The sequence below is a fragment of the Protopterus annectens genome, chromosome 7.part0 (genome assembly GCF_019279795.1).
Source record: "Protopterus annectens isolate FY-2018-M chromosome 7.part0, PAN1.0, whole genome shotgun sequence".
NCBI lineage: Eukaryota > Metazoa > Chordata > Ceratodontiformes > Protopteridae > Protopterus > Protopterus annectens.
In genome coordinates, this window is record NC_056739.1 from 1,508,157,211 (window position 1) to 1,508,170,007 (window position 12,797).

The following is a 12,797-nucleotide window of genomic DNA, read 5'->3' on the forward strand; positions in this document are numbered from 1 at the left end:
CAAGTTCAAAGTTATTCATCAAAATATTAGCATACATGGGGGCAAAACTTGCCCCCATGGCTGTACCCTTTAGTTGGTGAAATAACTGACCATCAAAATAAAAATAGTTGTTCTTAAGACAAAATTCCACCAACTCCATAATATAGAATGACTGTGGGTTATCACCTAAGGTACGTCGTAAAGCCTGCAAGCCAAGTTCGTGTTTTATGCTTGTATATAGGCTTTTTACATCAGCTGTAAACCAAAACATTCCTTCCTTCCATTTTATTGATGTAATCTTGTTTAGAAAATCAAAACTATCCTTAATATATGATATCTGTTTAGTCACATAAGGATATAAAAAACTGTGCAGAAATATCCCCATATTGTGCAAAAAGTATTTACATGCTGATACAATGGGACGTCCCGGTGGACAATTCATGTTTTTATGTACCTTTGGTAAACAGTAAAACAAAGCTATTGCATTATTATTAACCTTAAACTTCTTCATTACATCTTCTTTAGAAAAGTACCCTAACCTCAGTCCCTTATAAAGTAATTCTTCATATTTTTTCAAAGCATTATTATAGACTATAATGTCACATTTACTATATGTAGTAATGTCCTCTAGATGTTTATAACACATCTGTGCATACTGTGTATAATGCATAAGTACTACCTTGTTCCCTTTATCTGCAGGTTTTATTATCAAATCTTGTCTTCTGGCTAAAGTCTGTAACGCCTGCCACTCTAATCTAGTCAAGTTGTATGTAACCCCAGACTTATTTTTACAAAATTCTTTATACAACATCTCTATATCAAAATTTAACATTGATGAAAAACTTTTGATACCTTCATGTGTAAAAGGGGGAACAAAATCACTTTTTATATTAATTCTAGAAGTATCTAGTTTACTATATGCATCAAAACTTTCATTCTCTACATAGTCCGAAGAACAAGAATAAAAACTATCATCTGAATCATCAAAGGATTCAGTAGACACCATAGTGCTATTTTCATCACACATATTATACGCACTTTTATTTTTAAAAAAAGCAGCTAAATGTAACTTCCGTATAAACTTATAAACATCACCTTTTAAAACATATTCACGTGGTAATACAGTTGGAACGAATTTTAAACCTTTGCTTAATACTGAAACCATTTCATTGCTCAAATTCATCCCACACAAATTAATAATGTATGAAAAATCAACATCTTTAACTTGAATTACAGAGCAAATGTCATTAATTTCGTTTGGTTCGTTTGTACCTTTGCGTATAACCACCGAAGGGTCTCTGTCCATATTCTGTTTCCCTTTCACTCTCTCTATATCTTTCACCTTCTCCGTATCTTTCACTTTCTCCATACCCATTCCGTTTTGTTTTCCGAAAGGATTGTTGGAATTCTACTGGATTCTGTGCTGCTGGTAAGCTTGGAAAGTCGCCACCTTCCCCTGGTTCACTTTCCCACTCGGTGGAAACATCCGAATGGGTATTTATTCCGCCATTACGTCTTGATCTTCCCTGCTCTGCAAAACGTACGTTAGGACGTCTCTTCTTATTGGTTGATCGTGAAAACGCCAAATCCGATGCATAATCTTTGATATCTCTGTTAAGTTTATATTTCTTAGTATCAAGTAAGTCCTTCTCTAAGTCAATAAGTTTATTTTGAATATCTTTAAGGCATTGTTCCATCCGAACTATGCCTATTGCTCCAGACAACACTTCACAAGTATTGGTTATGTCCATTTTTAGTTTAGCTTGCTTCACTTTATCACGTTCTACTAGGATGTTAACCCACTCGATTGAACACTGGTGGGCTGCTGTTACCCACCTTTTGTGGAATATCTTATCGGATTCATCCTGTAAGTCAAACGGAGTGGTAGGATGTTTAAAGGCACGTAAACCCCTCGGGGTAATGTTCAATTCCACGTACCTTTGAAGGCTTAAACAATTAAGATGTGTTGCTAATTCTTTGGACATAAGCTTGTCCAACTTGTCAAATGTCTCTCTCATATCCGGAGGTATGGAATTACCCATGCGTTGTCCAATAAAGGAAAATGGATTAACCGACCTTCTCTGTTGTTCCCTCTGCAGAAATTTCTGCCAAAACGTAACCTGTTCTTCCTGTACTCCATTCTCATTTACACATTCACCAACCGGTGTAGTATATTGTTCCATAGTTGTTTGACTAGAATCATGTCTAAAAATTCTAGGCAAGTTAAGTGAAGGATCACTAGCCATAATAGTATGCAACGAAAACAAAAAACAAAGCAGATGAAGCAGCAATACGACCACATACAAAGATCCAACACAATTTATTTCTTTCTCGGCTTACGCCTTCCAGGAGGATAAATATTCCAAACAATTACAGCTTATTTATACCATTCAAAAACCTTCATTACAAAAGCTAATAAAACAATTACACAATTAAACAATCAATTAATTTGCAATAAATGTCATTCATAAAAACACTCTCCAATTGCATTCTACATTAATGCCCATAGGTGTCAGTGTATTATATTTTAATATGAAAACTGTCTCCTTATATAGCAACTTTTGTTTAACTAAATTATCATCAGTATTATAAACTACTACTTGTTCAAGAACCGTTGCTAATAAACCTTCAGCTGAACTATTATGATAGTCTTTAAAGTGTACTGCTAGCGGACTTTCTAATTTTTTATTTTTTATATCCCTTATGTGTTCTTGAAGCCGAACCTTAAATGCCCTTTTACTTTCACCTATATAAAACAGTCCACATGGACATTTAATGGCATACACTATCGCTACTGAATTACAATAAAAAGTCCCACAAGATCTAAAAATTTTACCATTTATACATTCAAATGTTCTACTTATATATTTGCACGAAATGCAATTCCCACATTTAAATGTTCCCAATAAAACTATCTCCTTTAATAAATCAACATTAGGTTTAGAATACTTAGCATTTACTAAAATGTCTTTTAAATTTCTCCCTCTCCTGTAGGAAAATTTAATATTTGTTGGAATAATATCTACTAGATCACCATATTTAAATAAAAAAGGCCAATATTTCAGTACTGCTTTTTTAACTTCTTCTGTCAATAAATCATATGATAGAACAAAAAACATCTGCTTATCAGTATATTCATCTTTTTCTTCTCTATATACTCTAGTTCTATTATTTTTTCTATTTATCTGAACCCCTTCATTTTTAACTTTTTGTAAGGATAGCTCAACCTCTTTTGCATTATAATTTCTTCTTATAAACAAATCAACTGTTTTTTGTAATTCTATTTCCAATTCTCTATCATTATTGCACAATCTCTTAATTCGAATAAATTCCCCATATGGTAAAGATTTCATAAGATGAGCAGGATGATGGCTCATTCCATCTAGAAAGTGTAGATTTTCAAACTTTCTATAAATTCTTGTAAGTATTTTACCATTACTTAACCCTTCCAAAGTCAAATCTAAGAAATTCACTTTACTGCCCACTTGAAAATCATCAAATTCTAATCCAAATTGATTTGTATGTAAATCTTTTTTAAAGGCCTCTAATTCATTTATGCCACCCCTACAAATAAAAATTAAATCGTCTATATACCTATAGTAACTTATTACATATTTCCTGTAAAATTGTAAATGATACAAGAAATCAAGTTCAAAGTTATTCATCAAAATATTAGCATACATGGGGCAAAACTTGCCCCATGGCTGTACCCTTTAGTTGGTGAAATAACTGACCATCAAAATAAAAATAGTTGTTCTTAAGACAAAATTCCACCAACTCCATAATATAGAATGACTGTGGGTTATCACCTAAGGTACGTCGTAAAGCCTGCAAGCCAAGTTCGTGTTTTATGCTTGTATATAGGCTTTTTACATCAGCTGTAAACCAAAACATTCCTTCCTTCCATTTTATTGATGTAATCTTGTTTAGAAAATCAAAACTATCCTTAATATATGATATCTGTTTAGTCACATAAGGATATAAAAAACTGTGCAGAAATATCCCCATATTGTGCAAAAAGTATTTACATGCTGATACACAGATATATAGCTATGATAGGAAACAGCACACAAGAATGACATATGTTCACAGGCTATGCCAATGGAATTGAAGGGCCCAAGCAAGAATCATGTAACATGTAGCATGACCCCCCCCCTCCAGCAGGACAGAGGAAACATACACACAAACCCACAAACAATGTAAATAATCCACTGCTCCCCAGACTACAGGCAGGATACAACTGGGGGGGGGGTTGCTAAACAGTGCACCCGTGAAATCTAATCTTGGAACACAGACAGAAGTGTCCCTTCCGGGACGCCCCAAAAATTGACATATTATGAAAGGAAGCTGATGCGACGACCATTCTGGCTGGGGTGTGTACATACCTGGAATACAAGGGTGGGAAAGCCTGATGACCCATGGGTCGAGACAACATGTGACATGGGTCCCGTGAAGTGGAGAGTGGGCAGTGTGTAGTGGTGTGTTCAGATCCAACCTGCACCCAGAGTAAGGATGGGTGCTGTAGCGGAGGTGCGGCTGGGGGAACTATGGGTAGCTAGTTATGGGTCTATGTATAGGTGTTGGCTGATGTGGGTCTATACGGACAGCCCCAGGGATGTAAGCAAAAGGGATCATTGGGCAGAGGAGTCACCCAGCGAGCAGCTACACCCGCTATGAGTCCCACTGCAGCAAAGTCTAATCTACATGGCAAGGAATGGAATAACCAGATGTAGATGTATATATGTAGATGTATGTGTGTGTATATCTACCCAAAGCTACATGGAGATATACTTCCTCCTCTCTGTAGTACACATGTATACATACAGAGACAGAATACATATACATACCCACATATAGATATATACATATGCAGATACCCATACACCCATAAGTCAATAGATATATATAGACAGCAATATATAAATATATACATGTATGCATACATATACAGATATATCTGTATATAGTAATATATATATATATATGTGTGTGTGTGTGTGTGTGTGTGTGTGTGTGTGTGTGTGTGTGTGTGTGTGTGTGTGTGTGTGTGTGTGTGTGTGTTTGTGTGTAAACATACACATGTATATAGGTAGGATATGATACAGCAGTTATGAATTACATATGTTCACAGGCTGCTTCCCGGACTACAGGCAATATACCACCAGTAGGGAGACCTGCCATGTCCAGTCTTGAAACAAAGACATGTATGTCCCTTGTGGGATACTCAAATAGTCAAACATATTTGGATTTCCTGCCATTACACCAATGTCGAATGGCAGGCCAAGCATGTTCCCAGATTACAAGGTAGGGGAAGCCTGATGATCCATGGGGTGGACAACATACTTGATGGGTCCCGAGAAGTGGGGAGTGGGTACAATGTACAGGTGTGGCCAAACCCGAACTGCACCCAGAGTAAGGAAGAGTGCTGAAGAGGATGTGTGGATTGGGAACTATGGGTATGAAATTATGGGCCTAGCTGAGCAGGTGTTGGCTGGAGTTGGTCTATGTGGACCACCCCAAGGATGTAAGCAATAGTGTGCACTGGGCAGGGCCACTGCCCAATGGACAGCCACTCCCGCTACGAGTCCCACTGCAGCACAGTCTATTGTACATAGCAAAGAACGGAATAATCAGATGTAGATGTACAACTGTAGAGGTGTGTGTGTGTATATATACCCATACCTACATGGAGTGAAACCTCCCCCTCTCTGTAGTACAAATGTGTGAATACAAAGACAGAATATAATGAAACACCCACATATAGATATATACATATGCAGACACCCATACATCCACATGTTGGTAGACATATATATATATATATATATATATATATATATATATATATATATATATATATATATATGTATGTGTGCATACAAATACAGATATATACATATATATGTATATAGATATGTAGAAATATATATGTACATACATGTGTAAACATACACACACACATATGTATATATACATATATATATATATATATATATATATATATATATAGAGCTAGGATATTAATTGAATCATGTATTTAAATCACATCTGTTAACCAGTAGAAAGTAGTATACATATATATATATATATATATATATATATATATATATATATATATAGAGAGAGAGAGAGAGAGAGATATATATATATATATATATATATATATATATATAGATATATATATATATATATATATATATATATATATATATATATATATATATATATAAAATACACCAGTTAAGGATTACATATGTTCACAGACTGTGCCAATGGGGGTTGGGGTCCAAACAACAAACGTGTAACACGTAGCATCAATGCCCCTCCCACCTAGACAGGTGAAACATACAAACACACGATACAATCAAACACACCACCGCTTCCCAGACCACAGGCAGGATACTACCATTGGGAGAGACCTGCCACGTCTAATCTTGAAGCAAAGACATCAATGACCTTTGTGGATCACCCTAAAAATTAATGATAATTGGAGTCAGTCCCTGTAACGATTTATCCAACCAGGCTGTATACGTACATGGACAAGTAGGTTGTGCAAGCCTGATGACCCATGGGTCGAGACCACGTACTATGTCCTGACACGTGGAGAATGGGCAGTGTGTAGTGGTATGGTTAGACCCCCACCTGCACCCACAATAAGGATGAGTGCTGTAGAGGAGGGCCAGGTGGGGGAACTATGGGTAAGCAATTTTGGGCCTAGGAGTGCAGATGTTGGCTGGTGCAGTTGTATTCAGACCGCCCCAGGGATGTCAGTGATATTGCGAATTGGGCAGAGATTACGCCTATACCTAAAAAACCAACCAGCCTGCTCAGAGAGCAATGAAGGTAGTCCTTGTATACAAGTAGTGAAAAATCAGCCGGACAACATCCAAAATACGAAAGTAGATTTATTCCAACATGTATCACGACAGCACAAAGACAATAGTTTAAAACAGACTAAGCACTTTCATCTCCCTACGGAGACTTCTTCAGATGTGAGTGTACAACGCAAACACCAACTGCAGTGCATATGCACAGCTGTTGTGGTAAACAACATGGCCAGCTGTGGACCTTCCCTGCAGCCATCCTGCACATCCCTGGATAATACCCCTTCTAACATCCCCCTTTGTGCCCCATGCACACCATGTACTTATCAAACCCTGTTTCATTCTTCTTAATGTCTATGGGTACGCGTAGGTGACACCCTCTTCCCCCACTATATTGCCAGTATCTGGAACCTCAACCCACATGTAGTATCACAGCTGTCCCACAGGACACATGTAACTAACACATGAGGGAACACCACAAGAACACCTGGAGCAGCACAGGCTCACCACCTTGTGAAACCCTCCCCCCACCTCACACTCTATACCACGACATCAACTAGTGATACTGACACCTCTTGTCCTGCCTCATATACAAATCCCAACATCTGACATACCTTCCCTATTGCTCCCCATACAATTATACCTACAGGCTACTATGCAGTTACAATGTCACCCCCACTACCTACCTACCTACTCCATAGCTATTCACCTCTACTGTACCTCACAGGTATGGAATATGTACACCTACCCCCAAATACCTGCATGTAACCTATCCTGACCTGTGAAGCAGGAATCCAACCTCACCTTAAACTGACCTCTGTCAACAGTCATACCTGACATGTAAACCTGACCTAAGCGTGGATAATGCTGACAGTTTAACGTAAACTAAGCATGTTTAATTGGGGAAGTAGCGATGTTATGTCTGTTAGCCTCTATGAATGCGACCACCCCAGTATTAATTGGGATACATAGCTGAGGTCAATGTGGAGCTCTACACCCTGGGCCACTGCTGACAATTGACAAGCATACAGTCTGAGTGTCCCTGTTGACAGATGTAAACAAAATGCACAATGTTGAGTGAGTGTATGCGGGAGCAAGTGGGTGTAAGCCTGTTTGTCCACTGGTTTGTGAGTACCACACTGGTGAAGCAATGTAGAGGCTAACTGAGGGCACGACGCCGCAACCAGAGGTCAGTAATGCTGTGCTACATGCAAACAAGTGCATACCCACCTACAAATGTTCTACAGTGCCTCAGTCACTCTGTAGCCAACAGCTGTTGTTGTGGCCATTAACAAAATAATCTGCACTGCTAGGTTGCAAAACCCCAACCTTGCACACTATAGTAGACATGAGTTCCACTAAGCCATGGCAGATGCACATTCAGCTGCTGTGATCACAAAAAAATCATACAGCACAGTCATCAAACAGTCTAGGGAATGTATGTAAGTGTGTAGATTAATACCAGAACACGTGTCCATTGCTGTGATCACAAAAAAATCATACAGCACAGTCATCAAACAGTCTAAGGAATGTATGTAAGTGTGTAGATTAATACCAGAACACATGTCCATTGCACAATCACAGTGTTATGAGCAGTCTATGTGCACCACAGAACAGTGCCTGTCCAATCATACTGTGAGAACAGTAGTCCTGCATAATACCGAAAGGAATAATGACATATGGTGCACATCGTGGGTGCGTTTGAGCATGCTTCATGCACAGTATATCACACCTGGGACGTTGGTACCGTGGAGCCGGGAGATGATACTGGCCAGGTGTGTGAGCAAACTGCAGCTACACAACACTCTGGCAGGATGCTACTAGTGGGAGAAACACTTTAGACTAGCTAGGTCTACTCTTGACACAACAACAGGTCTGTCCCTGGCGGGATGCACCAACAGTTGTGGGTCACATCGATGTCACCACCAATATCAGAGGAGGATCAGGGGAAGGCTGGTACATATGTGGACTAAACGGATGAGGAGCCTGCAGATGCTTGGGAGGGGACAGTATACTGGAGGTGTACCGAGACGTGCAGAGAGGGAAATGTGTGGAGGTGTAGTCTGGCAGGGCCAGCAACCGGGTGGATGCTGTGTACATGGTGCTTGGGGGCTGGGGGAAAGGAACATGTGTATGTCATTATGGTAGACATATGAAAACAAAGCAAAATAGCAATAGTGTAGTGGCCTGAGCATCCGCCTAATGCGCACGCATTCCCGGGTCGAGTCCCACTGCAGCACATCCTATTTTCCATGTGATATCCATATGTTACCTTCATTGTGCTGTATAACCTATTAAGTAACATTTATATTTGCACAGGAGTACTGCCTTAAATGCACATGTGAAGTGTCATACTGACTAAGGCACTAGTAAGCATGTGTAAGCGCATAACAGCAGTTGTACGCATGGATACGCAGTTGTAAGTGTGTGCACGTGTATTCTTATGAGGGTAAGCATTGCCTACATAGACTGAGCTAAGTAGATGCTAGTTGTGTATAAGGTAATGCAACCCGAGATTAGCAGGCCACACATATAGGCCAAACACGCATAAACATATGGACAACTATACATCTGTTAATGTACCGAGATAGACAGCTATAGGTATATATATATATGTGTATGTATGACTCACAAATAACCATATAACAGCAATCGTACAGAGATAGATTAATATGTTCAGTGTATATATCTATATATATATATATATATATATATATATATATATATATATATATATATATACATATACACATATAGACACACACACACACACACACATATAGATAGATAGATAGATAGATAGATAGATAGATAGATAGATAGATAGATAGATAGATATACATAACTAGAGCTATAGCAATGTCCAGTTCTCTCCCTCTATATATGGGGGAGTAACTTATGCACTTATGCAGATATACAAAAAAAAATATATACATATATATATATATATATATATATATATATATATATATATATATATATATATATATATATATATATATATATATATATATATATATATGCATATATATATATATATATATATATATATACAGAAAGACATGTGTATATGATTTCCACATGGGAAAAGACTCCTGGCCCACTCCGTATGACATAACTGACCATGAACACAGTTAATGTGGGTGGGGGCACACATGAGAGACATCTGGTAATTACTGCAATGTAACCCCCCCCAGCCGTAACAGATATGCTGTGCAAACCAATATCCAGCACATGCAGTACTTGACAGCAGGACCCACCACAACACAGCTACAATGCTCCAACAGTTATCCATGTCACCTGTACATGACAGGCGAATATCTGTAACATACCATGCAGATACGTCATTGTACCATAGGAAATATACTATGTTGAAGGGCTACACATTACAACGGCACAGATATGCACACACATCCATACATTTTAGATCATGTGCAGGTATCTATATATATATATATATATATAGAGAGAGAGAGAGAGAGAGAGAGAGAGAGAGATTGATAGATAGATAATTAGATAGACAGATAGATAGATAGATAGATAGATAGATAGATAGATAGATAGATAGATAGATAGATAGATACGATATATGGGATATAAGGGTACATACACATATGCTCAGACAATGGGCATTAATAGACATACATGTGTAGCAGTAGTTTGGACATACTGGGTGAAATGTATATCCCCAGCCACAAGACCTGTAACCGGTACGTGTGACATGTGTGGTGTAGCAACCAGCCCCACAAAGGGGATACTTACATTGCACATATACCCACTCACAATTCAAAGGACATGACATCATTCACTGGTATGTATACAAAGACAGTCTTTATTTGTGTACCATACAATAATGTATGCCATTACAGACAGCATTTGAATGTTGATGTATATAACCAGTGATATATGCAAGGTCCACACATAACAGCTGATGCAGACAATGCTGATATATATCATACTATGGTGTCCAGGCTAAGCCCTTCCATGTCTACAGCATTTGACAATGGATTTGCCTACACAATACATACCAGTCAACAATGTCAGATGTAGTTCAGCAGGCTCCAGTTACACCCTGTAGTCAAGGCCTAGGGGGACATTCTTTACTTGTGGTAATGTCAGTGTATCTGTCACAGGAATGGTCCCTGGCCAACAAATGTTGTGGGTGTCCATGCTATGACTGGGATGATAGTAGAAATGCTAGCAGTGGTGAATGATAGGCCATTACCTAACAACCCATATCTGTATCACAGCAGGACAAAGGCTAGCATATATGTGGAGGACAAAGGAAGGAACGCAGGGCCATACTCGCAATATTGCAGTAACACTCCCTGGAACATGCTGCTGTTACAGGATGCATTGCAACATACCCTTATGCAGGAATACAACATCAGGTACACAAATGGATATAGCCATGTACTACTAGCTCGCAACACACACACTGCTACTGTAATATCTGACACAGGACCTAAGTAGTGGACAGACAACACATGATAGGCACACGTCTGTCCAGCTAGAGGATGGCCCACAGTAGTGAGCTATGCAGACAGACTTCAGTCCAAGGTAAACTAGTATGTACTCACACACACATCCTGTAACACCACTACTATGCATAACATTACACCACTCTACTCACAGTCTGTATGTATGTCCTGATCCTCCTACATATATGTGGCTGCCCGGACTGTGCAGGTACTCCTGTAAGAGGTATTGCTACCTGCTGTCTGTAAAACTGATACCCACACACAGGAAGGATGTCCATCACACAGGGAATGTACAGGGAATACGCCCACATGATGTAGAGATTCATAGTGGGTGATTGCCATGACAGTGGTAATTGGAGGTACTACACATGTGTAGTCATATATATATATATATATATATATATATATATATATATATATATATATATATATATATATATATATATATATATATATATATGGCTATCTGGATGCTTACGTGTCCATATCGTCCCACCATATGTCCTGGACATGGAGTGCAGCCCTACTCCAGCCCCTGTAGTCCCAATGTAGTAATGCAGGGGATGTCTGGTACTCTGGAATTATAGACAAACTCACTAAACTAGGTATAAATCCCTATGTCAAGAGATGGGTTGCCAACTGGCTCACTGACAGAACCCACACTGTGAAAGTAGCAGACTCTAAATCCAACTTCAGTGACAAGTGGAGTACCACAGGATTCAGTCCTAGGTCCTCTCCTGTTTGGTATCTACTTCTCTGAAGTACAGGCTAACACAGAAGGTCTTTGGCTAACAAAGTTCACAGATGACTGCAAACTTGGAGCCATAATCAAAACTCCTAACAATGTGGACATCCTACAAAAGGGCCTCACTGAGACAGATGCCTGGTGTCAAAGCCATGGCCTCAAGCTCAATGCCAACAAGTGTATTGTCCATCCCTTTTGGTAAAAACTCTGTACCCATGAACTACCACATAGGCAGTAGTCTACTTAACACCGAAAGTGTGATAGGAGACCTTGGGACACAGGTGGACAGTAGTCTCTCCTTTGATAATCACATCGCCAGACTAGTCAGAAAATCCTTCTACATGGCATACCTCATCTCAAAAAGGTTTCTCATCCAGGAAGAAAGAGGTCATTGTTCCCCTCTACTCATCACTCATTAGACCAATTATAGAGTACAATGCCCCTTTTGGTATGTACCTCACAAGACATCTACAACAACTGGAAAGGCCACAGAAATATCTCACAAAGAGGATTACCATCCTCAAACAGATGCCCTATGCAGACCATCTCAAAAAACTCCAGTTTTACTCTGTCGCATATCACCTACTCAGAGGCGATCTCTGCCTAACATACAAAGCTATGTCAACCTCAGAGCTGTTGGACATGCTCCACATAAAGAAATCTCACTCCCTCCGAGCTACACGCTCTAGGGACCTAAACCTTGTCACCACAATAAACAGAACATGCTGGAGGGATAGATTCCTGTCCCAGAGACTTCCCATACTCTGG